Source organism: Staurois parvus, unplaced genomic scaffold (assembly GCF_062004578.1).
Source record: "Staurois parvus isolate SC_StPar_1 unplaced genomic scaffold, SC_StPar_1.0 ptg000682l, whole genome shotgun sequence".
NCBI classification, from domain to species: Eukaryota; Metazoa; Chordata; class Amphibia; order Anura; family Ranidae; genus Staurois; species Staurois parvus.
Genome location: NW_028318478.1, coordinates 2,158,625 through 2,178,202, shown reverse-complemented (window position 1 = coordinate 2,178,202; position 19,578 = coordinate 2,158,625). Strand labels below are relative to the sequence as shown.

Sequence of the window (19,578 nt, the reverse complement as noted above, 5' to 3'; positions counted from 1 at the left end):
TTTGCATTAGAGTTTAGTGGCGTTTTGCTGCGATTAGCAGCGTTTTCAAGCATTTGCAGTTTTTAGCATTTTTTTGCATCCGACAAAGGAGGCGACTGGAAGACAGACCAACAACAGGGCACCTGAATAAGGAAAGGCTGCTGCCAATTGGACAGCTGCCCCCCTGACGACATCTATGGAGGCCTCAATGGAACATGGGCTCCATGTTGTTCTCTGCTCCCTCTGCATGGCGGCCACCAAATAGCACCACCCTTGCAGGAAGGTCAAACTACACCTGCCTACAAACTGATGAGTTCAGTGCATGTCTAACGACTTTATTACATTATTCCTGTCACAAATACCTTTAAAGGGCTGGTTCACACCAGAGAATGCAGGAAAGGCGCATTCCATATGTGTTTCCGATATCATGCTATTTGGTTTGTCAGGTTTTTTTTCTTTAGAGAGAGCATGCGCTACTTTCTTCACATTCCAGTGTGATTTCAGCTCATTCAAATGAATGGGCAGAACAAAAAATTGCACTGCATGGGAACGCAGTATGCCATCCTGTGTGATCCCAATGTAAATTGGCCCTAAGGTGAACTTGATCTCGAACCCCTCGTGTATTGTATTGTTACTGTCTTGTCTCATGTTCTGTCCCCCTTGCTACTGTACAGCGCTGAGCATACCCTTTGGTGCTATATAAATACTGTATAATAATAATAATTGTACCTGCTTCCTTTGAGGAAACATATACAATGCGTTTTTCTCAATAGCCGGCATACACATCATATTGGCTGTACATTGGGGATCTGTATTTTTTCTGTGTTTCTCTGGTGTTACCTGAACACATGCACTTTACACATGAATATTCCTGGCTAATCAGGTTCACCAACACAAAATGTAACGTAGGTGCCTCTAAATAGCATTCTAGAGTCTACGCAGTTTCCCCACAGGAATTGCAGACACTTGGCTTTGATCTCAGGTACTTTGGCATGATAACTATTTTACACATGTAGGCAGCTAATCTAAAGGCCAGAAACATTTCTAACCAAGACGCAGGAAGGGAAAATTTTTCTGACATTACTCAACAAAAAGGTATCCATCACCTGAACTGTATGTGCCCTGCAGCTTTTACGCAAGCTGTGGTAGTTATGTATACATAGAGGAAAGGCCAAAATATTTTGTAGAGGCCAGTGTAGTAGCAAAAGGGTCCCAACTGCAAATAAAATAAAACATTTTGCCACTAATTAATAAAGCAGCATTTATCCAGCAAACCAAATAGCCAATTGTATTGTAGATTGCCCCAGGATCTCAAATTCAAGGCATTTTGATGAAAATTCTGACCAAATTACTATAGTCAAGGGCTCTGCACCTTATGTTCCAGCCTCCTGTAACTCACCACTGGCCCATCATTGTAATGGAAAGCCTCACTGGCCAATAGTGAGATACAGGAGTCCATGACAATAGATGATCCATCTGACACTAGCACAGTTGCAACATTTGCTGAATACCATTAATGGTTCAAGTTTTTTCAGTATTTCCCATTTATTGTACTTTAACTACATTAAATGTAATATATCTAAAATGTTATTGACTACAATCAGGCTGGTCCTATGCATTCCAATTACAGCTGATCAAAGAACTGTCAGCAATAATGGGTAATATATAGGACACCACTAATGCTCTTTACTTCATTTAGCAATAACCTCCCCTTATTGGGGTTATTTAAAGTACATGTAAACCCTCACCTTGGAAAACAACCCATTCAGTTAAAAATAGAAATGAAAGGCAAAACATTTGTGTGTCTATATACAGTGCTCAGAATAAATGAGTACACCCCTTTTTAAAAGTAAGATTTTTATCTATATTTGAATGAACACAAGAACAATTTCCAAACTTTTGACAAAACTGAGTTTTCTTGTTCAAACATTTTATTGGGTTTAAAGGGTGTAGAACTTACAGCGATATGCAAAAAAAACATATACAATAAAGATAACGGATGAAGACATGGGGCCTAATAGCCTGCAGTAAAGGTGCAGTTATTATAAACATAGAAGAAACCATAAAGAAGGAGGAGGAAAAGAAGGGGGGGAAGAAGGGAGGAGGGGGGGGAGAAGAGAACTGGCAGAATATGTGTGACTTCCAGGACAGAGAGGGGGATCTGGGACCGGGCCAGGACTCTGGGCTACCCTCTGGTGAGGGAGGTTATTAGGGAAGGAGCAACAATTCATCGAAGCCCTGAGAGAGGAAGTGATCAACCCAAGGAGACGAAATTGACAGAAATTTAGGGACAGTGTCCGTGATGGTGGCTTCCACCTTAGCTTGTATCATCGCCTGTGTCACCCTATTTCAAATATACACAGAGATGGTGTTTTCCAAGATTTAGCTATAATTTGTTTGGCAGCAGTTGTGATCTGCAAGAGAAGCCTAAATTGAAGCTTAGAAGTCGAGGGAGGTCGTAGATTGAGTAGGGCGATGTCTGGGGAGGGTGTCAATGGCTTTTGAAAAAGAGTAGACAGCATGTGGAAGATACCAACCCAGAAGGTATGAGCTACTGGGCAGGACCACCAGATGTGGAGGTATGTTCCCGCCATCATGCAGCCACGAAAACAGTCTGGGGAGTAACCTGGAGTATATTTAGCGATCCTTGCCGGGACTAAGTACCATCGAGACAGCACCTTATAGTTGGTCTCAACCTCTACCACGTCCTGTGAGGAGGATTTACCGTATTTTCCGGCATATAAGGCGGCTGGGTGTATAGGACTACCCCCTAATTTTCCAGCTAAAACATAGGTTTTGGGCTATACTCGCCGTATAAGACTACCCCCCTTCCGAGGCAACACCATTTAAAAATATCAGATTTTTTAATTGAAATGGTTATGACTTACCAGTACTTAAAATCCTTCAAAATCCTCATGTTCATCCTCTGACATCATAAGTTCATGAATGACATCTTATGATACATTGGTAAGACAGTCATCATATGGATCAAATTCCAAATCAGATGGTTACCGCTGGATGTGTGGTAATACGGTAGCTTCGGCTACATACAGTATACAGTATATATACAGCCCGCTGGATGTGCAGTAATGTACATACAGTATACCGCGCTGAGCCAAGCTGGCTCAAAACAAATGTCCCTATGACAGATTAATCTGTCAGCCCGCTGGATGAGTGGTATATACAGTATACTGAGTATATACCACTGTGGTATATACAGTATACTGAGCCAAGCTGTTTCAAAACGTACCGATACGTCCCTACGGTAATCAGACCACTGGATGTGTGTATGTACAGTAGCTGAGGCTACATACAGTATACGCTGGGCCAATCACGGTGAGAGATGTATTCTACTAATGAATACAAAGCCTGCTCGGATTGGCTGAGGTTATGACATCATCAGCCCACCTCTCTGACTCAGCCAATCCGAGCAGGCTTTGTATTCATTAGTAGAATACATCACTCGCCGTGATTGGCCCAGTGTATACTGTATGTAGCCGCAGCTACCGTACATACATGCATCCAGCGGGCTGATTACAGTAGGGACGTACCGGTACGTTTTGAAACCGCTTGGTTCAGTGCAGTATACTGTATATACCGCACATCCAGCGGGCTGACAGATTAATCTGTCATAGGGACATTTGTTTTGAGCCAGCTTGGCTCGGCACAGTATACTGTATGTACAGTATTACCACACATCCAGCTTGACCCAAACAAACTCAAGGTTCACATTTTATACCCCGCATATAAGATGACCCCCAATTTTTGGGGTATATTTTTAAGTATAAAAAGTAGTCTTATACGCCAGAAAATACTGTAGTTGCCAGCCAGATGCATTCCCATTCTTCTGGGCTCAACTTGGAGCCTAGGTCCCTTTCCCACTTGGCGACATATGAGGGGCCGAGGGAAGGCTCAGGGGTCGATAGTAGGGTGTAAAGAGCGGAGATGAGGCCCCGCCTGTGCGGATCTTTCTTGCCAGCGCTTTCGAAAAAGGTCATGGATCTAGCAGAGCATGAGGTGGAGGATAAGGGGGAGTAGAAATGTTTTAACTGAAGGTAACAGAAGATTTCTGATGCAGGTAGGGAGTGAGATTCTTGAATGGATGGAAAGGATTTGATACCTGTGTTGGTCAAGAAATGATGGGCTCTAAGGAGGTTTGCTGAGGACCAAAGTGTGAAGGAAGGTGGGGAAGACCAGGCTGGAGGGAAGGCCGGGTTGCGAAGGTAGGAGAGAAGGAGGTTGTGTGGCGATTGAAGGGGATTTGAGTCTGTACCAGAAGGCGATAAAGTGGGAGGTGACTGGGTTCTGGAGTGTACGGCGATCGGAAGGACGAAGCCAAAGTAGATTAGCTAATGAGAGGGGGTCACTAGCGACTGATTCCAGAACAACCCATTGTGGGATCTCATGGGATGCATGATATTTTGGGAGTTGGGCGAGATGAGCTGCATGGTAATATTTAGCAAAGTCCGGGAGGCCCAGGCCTTCTTTTAACTTAGGCATGTGGATGGTAGCACTCGATATTCGAGGGCTAATAGAACCCCAGATGTACGCGTGGGGGCGTTGTTGCAGAGTGCGGAGATAATGACCCGGGACAGGGATAGGCAGAACTATAAAGAGATATAGTATTTTAGGCAAAATAGACATTTTGACCACTGTGATTCTTCCCATCCACGCCAGTGGAAGAGAAGACCAGTGGCGCATTAGGCCAGTAAGATAAGTGAGCATTGGTAGGTAATTAGCAGAGTATAGGTTTGGTAAGGAGGCCATCAGCTTGATGCCTAGATATGGGATAGCGTAGTGGGACCATGAAGAGGGGAGAACCTGTTGTAGATGCAAGTTCTCTTGAGGGGAGAGGGAGATATTCAGAACCATAGACTTTTGAGGGTTAACGTGAAGACCGGAGATAAGGCCATAATCATGTAGAAGCCGAAGTAGGGTTGGGGTAGAGGTAAGTGGCAAAGTCATAAAGAGAAGTACGTCGTCTGCAAAAAGGCAAAATTTGTGGTGTGACCCTCCAACTTCAAGGCCCCGTATATCTAAGTCTCCTCTAATCAAAAGGGCCAGGGGTTCGATTGCTAAGGAGAAGAGGATTAGTGATAGCAGGCAACCTTGGCGAGTACCCTGGGCTATCGGGAAAGGAGCTGATTTGTGTCCCATGTACTGGACATGAGCTGAAGGGTTGCAGTACAAGGAAAAGTTCCATGTCAGGAAGTGGGGACCAAAGCTCCAGCGGTGCAGAACAGAGTCGAGAAAGGACCATGAGACAGTGTTGAAAGCTTTTTTAATGTCCAGTGACGCTTTCTGGTCTTTAAGTCTTTGATAGCGGACAAGGTTTTGGATGGTGTGATCGGCTTCTCAAGAGCTTCTAGATGCTGTACGGTCAGGGTCGGGAAAGAGAGGTGGGCAAAGAGATTCTCTGCATGAGATTGTTTGAAAGGCTCTGTCTGGGAATATAATAAAGCTAGGCTCTTGTGGAAGATATGCAGTATTCACGTGGGGTTACTAGTATAGTTACCGTGGGAAAGTTTTAGGCGAATGGGTTTGGTGATATGGTCTAATCTACGGAGTGAGAGAGCTAGGAATGTATCGGGTTTGTTCGCTTTGGTGTAATATTTGTGGCGGGATCTGCGAAGGGAAAGCTCAGCTTGGTCCGTCAGGAAGAGGTGGAGTTCCAAACAGGATTGTTCTAATGCTTTGCGGTGGAGAGGGGAAGGGTTGGTCTGGAACAGTTGATGGGACTGATTGTACGCCGCCTCAAGGCGAAGTTGTGTTTGCTGCTTTTCTCTGTTAAGGAAGGACGACTTACTAATACAGACCCCTCTAAGGACCTGCTTATGTGCTTCCCACAGCAGGGGGAAATATCTGGGGTGGAGTTCAACTCCAGGTAGTCTTTGAGGGCGATCTCAAGGTCAAGGCTATGATAGCAGATTATCGTTGATAACCCAGGAACGATCAGAAGCTGGGGGGGACAGGGAGGAGAGAGTTGTAAGAACACTGCAGTGATCTGACCATGGTATAGGGAGGATGTCTGAGGCGAGAAGTCTGGAAGAAGTGCTGACGGTCGTCAGAATATGGTCAATACGTGAGAATGTTTTGTGTGGGTGGGAGTAGTAGGTGTATCTGCATTTTACTGGGTGGAGTTCTCTCCAGGAATCTACTAAGGAATGGCGATTTAGACATTTTTGGAAAGTGTAGTGGCCAGGGGGAGGGGCGGTTGGGGGGATTTATTGAGAAAGGAGTATATAGTGTGGTTAGAAGCTCCGCAGATTAGCAAGGTGCCGTGTTTGTGGTGGTCAATAGTAGTCAGCAAGTGAGATAGGAACGGAAGGGGACCTTGGTTTGGAGCATAGTATGAGACGATTGTGACAGGAAAATCTAGCAGAAGTCCTGACAGCATGAGGTAGCGTCCTTCTGGATCTCCAATTTGGGCGTGAAGTACAAAAGGGACCGTGCGATGGAAAGCGATGAGAACTCCTCTACATTTGGTTTTCGCGGAGGTGGTAAAGATTTGTGGAGAGAGGGGGCTGAAAAATGTAGGTGTGGAAGTGGGTGTAAAATGCGTTTCTTGCAGGCAGATGATATGCTCCTTTTGGGACACAAAAAAGCAGAATGCCTTGTTACGTTTTTGGGGGACATTGAGGCCCTGAACGTTCAGGGTGAGAACGCTTAGGGGTCCCATGGTGGAAGCAAAGAGACTGTGAGAATAAAGTGGGTTCGAAATTGAGCACTGAAGGAGCGGTCCCAGGGGGAAGGGGCAGGGAAAAGAGAAAGAAAGGTAAGGGAGGGAGGTCACACAAGGAGAAGAAAACAAGAGGTAGCAGGTAAAGGGGAAGAAGAACAACCAGTAACAATTGTCTGGCCCCCAGGACAAGATCAGGACGATCAGTCCGGGGGGTCAGAAACAGCCGAGCAGTATGGAAAGCTCGCACCACATGGGCAGGTAGTGAGTGCGCAGTAGCAAACGGGAGAAAACAACCCAAGTAAAAAGTCAAACTTGCGGACACCAGTGGAGGTAACCGGCATCCAAAGCTCCCTGTGTAGCAGGGGGGGAGTCCAAGAGCTCGACACCACCTGAGAAAGGTACACCGAATATAGAAAAGGTAGTGCAAAGTTAAAGTGATAAGATGAGTGATGGCGAGTTCAGGACTGCCCATCAACTAAAACGGGCTCCAACGAACTAAACAAACAAGGTTAAGTAACCTAAGAAAGGCAGTAACAACATTACCAGGTGGGAGACAACTCAATAAGGTTAGCAGTATGTTGGGAAACAACATGACCTGACCGACAGCAGGTGCAAACAGTAAAGACATAAAGTCAAGAGAAGGCCTCGGTGGGGGTAGGAGGACAATCGGACCGGGGGACCATCAGAGTAGGGAAGTCCGGGGGGACGCTCGAGAAGGTCAGGATGAGCTGAATAACTTGGGAAAAAGGCCGGGAGCGCCAGGCTGCAGGAGGGTGCTTGTGAGAGGGGCCACCCTGGGATTTAGGGCCAGAACTGGGGTCCTCCTAGATTGTTCTCTGTGGAATTAGGGATCGGCAGAGACGTGAGGAAATTGAGAGGCAGGGTGTTCAAGTCCCGGGTGCCGACTTGGTCCAAGATAGGGCTTGAGAAGGTGGAAGCAACCGGAAAGGACTTCATTTCATTGAATCTTGAAAGGCAGGAGCCGGAGATAAGAAGCATCCGTGCTAGTTTGTGCTGAGTTGACCAGCTGCCGATGTTGTAAGGTGGGTTTTCTTGGGTGAACAAGAAGCAGATCTTCTGTGTGATCCTTCAGGAGTGACCAGGGGAGGTTGGAGCTGAAGGTGGCGGAGTGTGTCGAGTAGCTCCTCTGGGGATCTGCAGATGTAGTCACGGGTTTGGTAGGAGAAGCGGACAGCAAAAGGAAAGTTCCAGCGGTATGCTATACCATGTTGTTGCAGAAGCTGCAGATGGGGTTGCATGGCCCTGCTTTGGCAATGGTGGCGGGACACAGGCCTTGAAATAATTGGTATGTGTGCCCTTGGAAGGTTAGGGTTCCAGTGTTGCGGGCCGCCTGGAGTATTTGTTCTTTGGTGTGGAAATAGTGAAATTTATATCGCGGGATGGGCTGTCTGGTCTGCGTGGAGCTAGGGAGCAGTGTAACCTGTCCAGTTCAAGGGGTTCAATCAGGATGGTAGGTGTCAGTTATTGGAAAAAGGCAGTGACCATAGAGAGGACATCAGTAATGGTTTCAGGGGGGGGGCGCACATACGAATGTTGAAGAGGCGGGCTCTGTTTTCAAAGTCCTCCAAGCGGGATTGGAGAGTTAGGTTTTCATCATGTAATGCCTCAAATTCGTCTGACTGTGTGTGTACAGCGGCATCTAGGTTGTCCACCCTATGTTCTAGCTCAGATGTACGGACTCCCAGTTCATGGATTTCTTTAGATAGTTTGCCCGTTATATGGTCTGAGGTCTGTTTTAGGGCCCTGTGCAGCATTTTCTCAAATTGCTTGAGAAGGTCATGTTGTGCAGGGTCAGGAGTAGGGCATGAGCGTGGTGTCCCCAAGTCATTGTCAGACTCACCATGAGATATGCTTTGTGCAGGATCCGGATGCAGGGCTGCAAAGGAGAGAGAGTGTGTCTGTGCTGTGGAGCCGGCGGCCATTTTGGATGAGGCCCGAGCCAGGGCTTCCTTAATTGGTTTTGCCTGGGGCTGGTGTTTTGCGGCTCCCCGGACCATCTTAACAGGTTCCCTGGGTGCAGTTTATGAAGAAGAGGGGTTTGTGTACCATGGGTGGACAGGGAGCAGTGTCAGAGATGCTGCTTCTCTCACTATGCAACGGAGCCTCAGGCGGACATGCATGGACCGGAGATTCCGTGCATGCGCACTCCGACAAAACTGAGTTTTTTAGAACATTTGTTTAGCTCATTACATGAAAGTAAGGTTAATAATATAACTTAGATTGCAAAATCTTCAGTTTAACTTAAATTAATTGATGCAAAAATGAACACCCCACACCAAAAACTACTACATCTAGTATTTTGTATGACCTCCATAATTTGTAAGGACAGCACCAAGTCTTCTAGGCATGGAATGAACAAGTTGGCGACATATTGCAACATCGGCATTCCTTAAGAACGACCTCTTTTAGAGCCTTGATGCTGGATGGAGAGTGATGTTCAACTTGTCTCTTCATAATTCCCCATAGGTGTTCGATTGGGTTAAGATCAGGAGATATACTTGGCCACTGAATCACTTTCACCCTGTTCTTCTTTAGAAATGCAACAGTTGCTTTTGATGTGTGTTTTGGATCAATGTCATGCTGAAAAAGTGCACAACGACCAAGGGCACGGAGTGATGGTAGCATCTTCTCTTTCGATTTTAGAGCAGTACATCTGTGAATTCATGATACCATCAATGAAATGTAGCTCCCCAACTCCAGCAGCACTCATGCAGCCCCACAGAAGGATGCTGCCACCACTTTTTTTCACTGTAGACACCATGCATTTTTCTATCTACTCCACACCTTTGCCACACCATACATTTTTGAAGCCATCAGTTCCAAAAACAAGTATCTTGGTCACATCAATCCAGAGTATAGAATCCCAGTAGTAGCTTTAGGAGAGGCTTCCTTCATGGATGACACCCATGCATGCCTTTCATCTGCATTGTATGCCGTATTGTGCCACAGGACACAATAACCCCAGTTTGGCGTTCTACTTCTTTAGTTAAATGCAGAGTGAACTTGCATGACGATTTTCTTCAACCCTTCTCATCAGAAGACACTCCTGTCAAGGCCTGGATATCTCTGTGAGATGCTTACAGTTCCATCTTTGTTAATTTTTTGTATCACTTTTGCTACAGTATTCTGACTGATAAGTAAAGCTTTGCTGATCTTCTTGTAGCCTTTACCTTTCTTTTTTTTGTATTAACAATTTTTATTGGTTTTCGTGTAAATATTCAAACAGTATGTTTGAAAAAGAAAAAAAAAGGAAACATAACCGAAAGGTACATCGATAGTAAAACTGCATAGGTTCAGGACAAGCAATGTCATAAAATAACAGAAGAGGGTATTAGGACCTTACATTTTGAGCTGGTAAAGAAGAAATGAAGGTATCCCATGGGCACCATACTGCCTCAAACACAGCAAGCGAACAACTATGTAGGGCAGTCAAATACTCCATCTGTCTTACATCAGCAATCATTTTGTATAAGATCGGCATTGAAGGGGGAGTAGAGGATAGCCAACACATAGGAATGCTTCTCCTAGCCATGGTCAGGACATGTACAGAAAGTTTCCTGGATGATTTAGATAGTCCCGGGAATGGTAGACTTAGCAAAAAATATAGTGGTTCAAATGGGAGAGAGGTATGCAATAGCGTTTGTAACAAGGAAAAAACATCTTCCCAAAAGTGAGTAATGGAACTGCATGTCCAAAAAATATGGTAGAGAGAACCAAGGTCTTTACCACATCGCCAGCAGGCAGGAAAAGCACTCGGGTTGCAAGCGTGAAGAACTTCAGGCATTTTGTACCACAACATCATGATCTTGTATGTATTTTCCTTAAAGACCACACAGACAGAAGATCTAGGTGCGTTTTTCCCAAATTTTCTTTCACATTAACAAATCAATGTCACATTGTAAGAAATGAGACCACTTACGCATGTAAAGGTGAGTGTCATTGGATAAGGAGAGGGCATCCATAAGATGTTTATATGTGTTAGAAATAATACCCCTTTGGTGTGGACCCTGTATACATAAACGTTCAAAGGGAGTAGGCTTCCCCAGGATCAATGAGGGTGACAAGGTAGAAAAGAAGTGGCGTATTTGAAGGTAAATATATAAGTGTTGGGATGGTAGAAGAGCTTTTTTCTGGAGATCTGACAATGAATGTAATTTCCGAGTCACCGGGTGTACCATGTGACACAGTTAGAAAAGGTTGGCTGCAACCCAAGGAGACATCCGGGACACAGCCATATTGTCTGGGAGATTAGTGTTATAGAGGGTATTTGTCAGTGGGGAACAGTCAGAGACCAGTGTAGATTTAGCCTTACATTTCTGCCAAACAGTCAGATAAAAGTGCATGGGACCAAGGAATAGGTGGCAAAAGGAAGAGACATCCACTGCTGAGGTCGACCAAAGGAGGGAGCAAGGATGGGCCGGAGAAAGCTGCAAAGATTCAATCTCAGTCCATGTGTTGGGAGGATAATGAGTGGACCATGACATGAGAAAACGAAGGTGAGTTGCATAGTAGTAGGTTACTATATCCGGTCCCCCAAGCCCCCCTAGAATGCAGGGAGAGCAAAACAGAACGTGCAATTCTATGCCGCTTGTTGTGCCAAATAAAATGCAGGAAAGATTTCTGAAGGGAGTGAAGTTTGGACATAGGGACAGAAACGGGGAGGCCTTCACCTTTCTTTTGTAAAGAAATTATTTTCTTTCTCAGGCCTTGTGACATTTCTCTTCCATGTGGTGCCATTGCTGACAGCATGAAATGTGAAGGGGTTTTCTTTCTTAAGTAACGCCCTTTATAATCAACTCTCTGTGGACACCTGTTTAATGAATAATTAGTCTCACCTGTAGTTGAATTCTTGTTAATTAGGATTTTGTTATCTAAAATTTAGCTTTGCTCCTCCAGACTTTCATTGGGGTGTATTCATTTTTGCAACATGGTCTTGAATGAATTTGTTAGGAAAAATACTTTTTTGAGCGTGCAAATTAACAAATCTTGTTTGCAATCAATGGCCCACATTTGTGTGGGAGTATTTTGTAGTATAGTGTCCCATAGAAAATGTCGATTCTGAAACAAAAGTAAAGGTTTTCTGACAAATCTGTTGGTGTGTACTCATTTATGCTGAGCACTGTATATGTGTGTGTGTGTGTGTGTGTGTGTGTGTGTATATATATATATATATATATACAGTGAAGGAAATAAGTATTTGATCCCCCTGCTGATTTTGAATGTTTGCCCACTCACAAAGAAATGATCAGTCTAAAAATCGATCAGATTAGAAGCAGTCTCTTAAAGGGAGTGCTGCTAATCTCATTTTGTTACCTGTATGAAAGACACCTGTCTACAGGAGCAATCAAACAATCAGATTTCAAACTCTCCACCATGGCAAAGACCAAAGAGCTGTCCAAGGATGTCAGGGACAAGATTGTAGACCTACACAAGGCTGGACTGGGCTACCAAACTATCGCCAAGCAGCTTGGTGAGAAGGTGGCAACAGTTGGTACAATCATTCGCAAATGGAAGAAACACAAAACAACTGTCAGTCTCCCTAGGTCTGGTGCACCATGCAAGATCTCACCTCGTGGAAAGTCAATCAGGAGAACAGTGAGTAATCATCCCAGAACTACACGTGAGGATCTTGTCAATGATCTCCAGGCAGCTGGGATCACAGTCACTAAGAAAACAATTGGTAACACACTACGCCGACAAGGATTGAAATCCTGCAGTGCCCACAAGGTCCCTCTGCTCAAGAAAACACATGTCCAGGCCTGTCTGAAGTTTGCCACTGAACATCTGAATGATGCAGAGGAGGACTGGTTGAAAGTGTTGTGGTCAGAGGAGACCAAAATCGAGCTCTTTGGCATCAACTCAACTCGCTGTGTTTGGAGGAGGAGGAATGCTGCCTATGACCCCTAAAACACCATCCCAACTGTCAAACATGGTGGTGGAAACATTCTGCTTTGGGGGTGTTTTTCTGCTAAGGGGACAGGATAACTGCACCGCATCAAAGGGACAATGGACGGGGCAATGTACCGTCAAATCTTGGGTGAGAACCTCCTTCCCTCAGCCAGCATGTCTAACAAATGATGCACTGATTTGCATGTTCATGAGGGAAATACGTATTTGATCCTCTTCACAAAACATGACTTAGTACTTGGTGGCAAATCCCTTGTTGGCAATCACAGAGGTCAGACGTTTCCTGTAGTTGGCCACCAGGTTTGCACACATCTCAGGAGGGATTTTGGCCCATTCCTCTTGGCAGATCCTCTCCAAGTCATTAAGGTTTGGTGGCTGATGTTTGGCAACTCGAACTTTCAGCTCCCTTTACAGATTTTCAATCGGATTAATTTGTTAGACATGCATTTCTTTTGAATTTTATGTTGCTATTCTGTCTATTCTGTTTCTCATCCCCTCCTCTGTGCCCATCCAACCACTTAATGCTTTGTATTCTGTAAGTGGTTTACAGAATACAAGGCTTTCTGTGCATGGACAAATGGAGAGGAAGGGCAGACAGTGTGACTTGAGTATAAAAGAGTCAAAAGTCTCCTAAGGGGGCTCTGAATGAATAGCAAAAGCTATATTTCATGGCATAAAAAAAAGTGTAAATTGGAAAAAAAAAAACACATCCAGTGAAACAAAAGGTGACATACACGTCATTACACTTAACTACGTATTTGGTACCCAGCAGGTTTTAAATAAACTTTTTTCCTAACGCTAGTCTTGAAAATTCTGAATATTTGAAATTCTGCACAAAACCTGTGCTGCAAGTTTGCAATAAAAAACAATGGGTGGGTAGTATGTTTAAACTGGGTGGGGTATACTTGAGAGTTTCTGTAAACCTGGGCAACTGGGAACTCGGAAACAAAACATGTCAATGTCTTGGTAAAAAAAAGAAAAAAAAAAAAAAAAAAGCTAAAATATGACAAGATTGTTATACTTTTTATCTCAGATCAAGGCTTAGACAAACTAGTCCAGTCAAATGAAATGTGACCAACTACTACTAGACATTAAAATGGCTATGTCTTTTGGTCACGGAAAAAAATCATCTCTACAGGGCATTTTTTTTGCAAGAGCAGTCTAATTATGGTGCAGATTCATCATTCAATCACCTATTATACCAATTGATCATGATCATCATATTGTCAACCTTTTTTTTTTTCTTATCTAGGCACACCAAAATCTTGACGTCTGCAACCAGTTCTGGGCTTGATTGTATTATCTTTTACCTATTACCTACTACTTTACAATAAAATTCAGCTCAACTGCACTGCTCACAAAAATTAAAGGGACACTTAATCAGAGTATAGCCTCAAGTCAATTAAACTCCTGGGATATTGATCTGGTCAGTTAAGTAGCAGAGGGGGTCGTTAATCAGTTTCAGCTGCTTTGGTGCTAATGAAATTAACAACAGGTGCACTAGATGGGCAACAATGAGATGACCCCCCAAAACAGGAATGGTTTTACAGGTGGAGGCCACTGACATTTTTTCCCTACTCATCTTTTCTGTTTTTCACTAGTTTTGCATTTGGCTAGGGTCAGTGTCACTACTTGTAGCATGAAGCGATACCTGGACCTTACAGAGGTTGCACAGGCAGTCCAACTCCTCCAGGATGGCACATCAATACGTGCCATTGCCAGAAGGTTTGCTGTGTCTCCCAGCAAAGTCTCAAGAGCATGGAGGAGAATCCAGGAGACAGGCAGTTACTCTAGGAGAGCTGGACAGGGCCGGAGAAGGTCCTTAACCCATCAGCAGGACCAGTATCTGCTCCTTTGTGCAAGGAGGAACAACATGAGCACTGCCTTAGCAGTACAAAATGACCTCCAGCAGGCCACTAGTGTGAATGTCTCTGACCAAACAATCAAAAACAGACTTCATGAGGGTGACCTAAGGGCCCAACGTCTTCTAGTGGGCCCTGTGCTCACTGCCCGAAAACAACAGAGCTCGATTGGCATTTGCCATTGAACACCAGAATTGGCAGGTCCACCACTGGCGCCCTGTGCTTTTCACAGATGAGAGCAGCTTCACCCTGAGCACATGTGACAGACGTGAAAGGGTCTGGAGAAACCATGGTGAATGCTATTCTGCCTTTAACATCGTTCAGCATGACCGTTTTGGTGGTGGGTCAGTTGTCTGGGCAGGCATATCCATGGGGGGACACACAGACCGCTACAGGCTAGATAATGGCACCCTGACTGCCATTAGGTATTGGAATGAAATCCTTGAGCCCATTGTCAGACCCTACACTGGTGCAGTAGGTCCTGGGTTCCTTCTGGTACACGCCAATGCCAGGCCTCATGTGGCGAGAGTATGCAGGCATTTCCTGGAGGATGAAGGAATTGATACCATTGAATGGCCCCCACGCTCACCTGACCTAAATCCAATAGAACCCTTCTGGTCCATCTGATGCTGCCAGATTGCACTTCAGACTGTCCAGGAGCTCAGCGATGCCCTGATCCAGATCTGGGAGGAAATACCCCAGGACACCATCCATCATCTCATTAGGAGCATGTCCCAACGTTGTCAGGCATACATACAAGCATGTGGGGGTCATACAAACTATTGAGTGTCATTTTGAGTTGCTACAAGAAATTTCAGCAAAATGGACTAGCCTGCTGCATCATTTTTTCATTTTTATTTTTGGGGTGTCTTTGAATTCAGTCCTCTGTAGGTTGATCATTTTCATTTCCATCAAATGATGGGGCATCCTTACGTTCCTAACACATTACCCAGTCCATATCAGTATAGATATCCAGCATGATATTTTTCCCCATTGAGATCCAGTGTGTTTTCAAAGTGTTCCTTTAATTTTTTTGAGCAGTGTATATGTATATGTGCTTCTCAAAAGGACTGCAGTCTTATCACATTATTCTAAAATCCCACCAAATCCTTTTTCAGTGTGCGGGAGAGAATGCAATGTGGTGAGCGCAGATCCACCAAACACACTTAAACTCAATTGCATTCAGGGTAGTCCTTGCATGTCTATATTTTGTTTCTAAAAATGTCTTTGAAGTTAAAGCGGAACTTTACCCATAACAACCTGATAAAAAAAATAATGTTTTTTAGCAAGAAACATACATTCCTTTTTAATTATGTTACCAAAATCAGTGGTGCTGTAAATTGCCCCCAGCATTGTTCCTGTTTCTTCTTTTTGCTTAAGCCCAGAGCCCCTGAGCAGTAGTAAATATTTAGGCTGCAAGGAGATCTGCCTCTACAAATTTGGCGCACTGCCTAAAAATATAGAGCAACTGAGCATGTGCAGAGCAGGATGAGACAGTGTATTACTGGATTTTAAATAGTATAACCACTTATGTTTACTTATGCTGTTACACAGTTAATATTTATGTTAATGTACATGAGAATTCATATAGTTTATTTTTTGTACCATTTCCTATGGACATTCCTATAGTTAGTAATGCTGCCATCCAGTGGTCTTATTTGGTAATGCATTTGTTTTTCATGTTGCCTCCCTGAGATCTATGACACAGTTCCTTTGTATATGAAGCTCCTCCCTTCTTCTTGAGTACATCACTTCCTGTGTCATGGATGCAGCTAACAGACCACATGTAACAGGGACACATGTATTCTGCATAGTACGCTACAGAAAGTATCATCTTTTGACCGCATAATACTGGAAACCATTCATTCTGCTGTATCCTGTTTCACATGTACAGAATAAAGCAACTTCTGGATGAACACAGTATTGGTGAGTTCAAGCTATCTGATAAGGATTGCCCACAGTGATTATATCTGCTTATACCTGCTTATACAGGCTAGGCAGAGAGGTCTCACAAGGGATAAATTGCTATCACAACAATCTGAGTCAGAATATTACTGTTTTACATAGCTGTACTTCTGAAAGGGGACAGCTAGCATCACTTAATTTTCTGACTACTGTGTGGCTTCCTTTTGTGTTTATTATTACCTGTGATTGGGACTACAATTTCCCTGCTTGGTAAACTTCCTAATTGACAGGAGGTTACTTTCAAGAATAGGAACATATGTTTTTTTATGATAAGTATCTTCCTTGTGATTGGGATAAAGGGCAATGACCAAATACTGTCTATTTCCACTGTTTCTTCTGGTACCATATACTGTCCATTATCTGTTGTAATTCATTCTTGCTTTGATCAAGCTATATGACTGGTGGAGTCAGGGTCAATGCACCAGGTGAAAAAATGATGAGGCAACCTCTTTGGAGTGAAATGGAGTCAAAGGCATGCTTAATATGTGAGTTTCATCTCTGACCTTTTGCAGTTTAAATTTGTCTCTTTTGTTGATTTATCCTATCTTTTCCAAATTCTGCAGTTTCCCTTTTTGCACAAAAAACACGTTCCTCTTGCATTTTACTTTTACTGAGGTCATCAGTTCTAAGTGCAGAATCTCCACTAAGAAGACCATTTTCATTTCTATCTACAACCCCAATTCCAAAAAAGTTGGGACGCTGTGTAAAATCTACCCAAACAGAATGCAATGATTTTCAAATCTCATAAACCCATATTGTTAGACACAATAGAATATAAAAAAAAGTATCAAAATGTTCACACTGAGAAAATGTAGGCAACTTTGAAAGTGATGGCAGCAACACATCTCAAAAAAAAGTTGGGACAGGGCCATGTTTACCACAGTGTAGCACTTCTTTTAACCACACTCATTAAACGTCTGGGAACTGGGGAGACCAGTTGCTAGAGTTGTGGGAAAGGAAAATTGTCCCATTCTTGCCTGATATAAGATAACTGCTCAACAGTCCTGGGTCTTCTTTTTCGTATTTTTCGCTTTAACATGCGCCAAATATTTTCAATTGATGAAAAGTCTGAATTGCAATCAGGCCAGTTATGCAGCCGGACTCTTTTACTATGAAGCCATGCAGTTGTCATAGATGCAGTATGCAGTTTAATATTGTCTTACTGAAATATGCAAGGCCTTTCCTTTAGGGGGGGTAGCTGGTGTCCATCGGGGAGGCACGGATGTGGTTTGTACCCAGGGGACACCCTCACCATCGGTTTGTGTCCGGGTTGGAAGGTCCTTTCATGCCGGGGGTGGGGGGCCCTTAATATGGGATGTGCACACTAGGTCTCCGATGCAATGTTTTTACTGTGAATGCCATTTACCATAAAAATGCTTTGAGGTTAGCCTTTTAGGTGTGCAGCCTATTTTCATTTCTCTTGGTTTTTGCTATATGTTTTAGGTAGCACTCTTTCAGAATACTCTGGTGGCACCTCATTTTCTTCCCTTCATTGACTATTGTGGACTCCCCAGCTTCCCTATCTTCCCCCTTTCCCTTCTTTTTCATATGCAAGGCCTTCCCTGAAAAAATGTCATCTGGATAGGATCATAGTCAAAAAGAAAAGAGGAAGTACAAATGGACTTTAACCCTTTGAGGACCAAGGGACGTACAGTCAGGTCCATAAATATTGGGACATCGACACAATTCTAACATTTTTGGCTCTATACACCACCACAATGGATTTGAAATGAAACAAACAATATGTGCTTTAACTGCAGACTGTCAGCTTTAATTTGAGGGTATTTACATCCAAATCATGTGAACGATGTAGGAAATACAACAGTTTGCATATGTGCCTCCCACTTGTTAAGGGACCAAAAGTAATGGGACAATTGGCTTCCCAGCTGGTCCATGGCCAGGTGCGTGTTATTCCCTCATTATCCCAATTACAATGAGCAGATAAAAGGTCCAGAGTTCATTTCAAGTGTGCCATTTGCATTTGGAATCTGTTGCTGTGAACTCTCAAGATGAGATCCAAAGAGCTGTCACTATCAGTGAAGCAAGCCATCATTAGGCTGAAAAAACAAAACAAACCCATCAGAGAGATAGAAAAAACATTAGGCGTGGCCAAAACATCTGTTTGGAACATTCTTAAAAAGAAGGAACGCACCGGTGAGCTCAGCAACACCAAAAGACCCGGAAGACGGCGGAAAACAACTGTGGTGGATGACCGAAGAATTCTTTCCCTGCTGAAGAAAACACCTTTCACAACAGTTGGCCAGATCAAGAACACTCTCCAGGAGGTAGGTGTATGTGTGTCAAAGTCAACAATCAAGAGAAGACTTCACCAGAGTGAATACAGAGGGTTCACCACAAGATGTAAACCATTGGTGAGCCTCAAAAACAGGAAGGCCAGATTAGAGTTTGCCAAACGACATCTAAAAAAGCCTTCACAGTTCTGGAACAACATCCTATGGACAGATGAGACCGAGATCAACTTGTACCAGAGTGATGGGAAGAGAAGAGTATGGAGAAGGAAAGGAACTGCTCATGATCCTAAGCATACCATCTCATCAGTGAAGCATGGTGGTGGTAGTGTCATGGCGTGGGCATTTATGGCTGCCAATGGAACTGGTTCTCTTGTATTTATTGATGATGTGACTGCTGACAGAAGCAGCCGGATGAATTCTGAAGTGTTTCAGGCAATATTATCTGCTCATATTCAGCCAAATGCTTCACAACTCATTGGACGCCGCTTCACAGTGCAGATGGACAATGACCCAAAGCATACTGCAAAAGCAACCAAAGAGTTTTTTAAGGGAAAGAAATGGAATGTTATGCAATGGCCAAGTCAGTCACCTGACCTGAATCCGATTGAGCATGCATTTCACTTGCTGAAGACAAAACTGAAGGGAAAATGCCCCAAGAACAAGCAGGAACTGAAGACAGTTGCAGTAGAGGCCTGGCAGAGCATCACCAGGGATGAAACCCAGCGTCTGGTGATGTCTATGCGTTCCAGACTTCAGGCTGTAATTGACTGCAAAGGATTTGCAACCAAGTATTAAAAAGTGAAAGTTTGATTTATGATTATTATTCTGTCCCATTACTTTTGGTCCCTTATCAAGTGGGAGGCACATATGCAAACTGTTGTAATTCCTACACCGTTCACCTGATTTGGAT

At 43.8% G+C, this 19,578-nt stretch overlaps 1 protein-coding gene across 1 annotated transcript in view; it reads right to left on the bottom strand.

Annotated features, from left to right (window-relative positions):
* LOC149447529 (long-chain fatty acid transport protein 2-like) overlaps positions 1-19,578 on the bottom strand; it is a 306,199-nt gene that overhangs the window by 249,214 nt on the left and 37,407 nt on the right. The window lies entirely within an intron of this gene.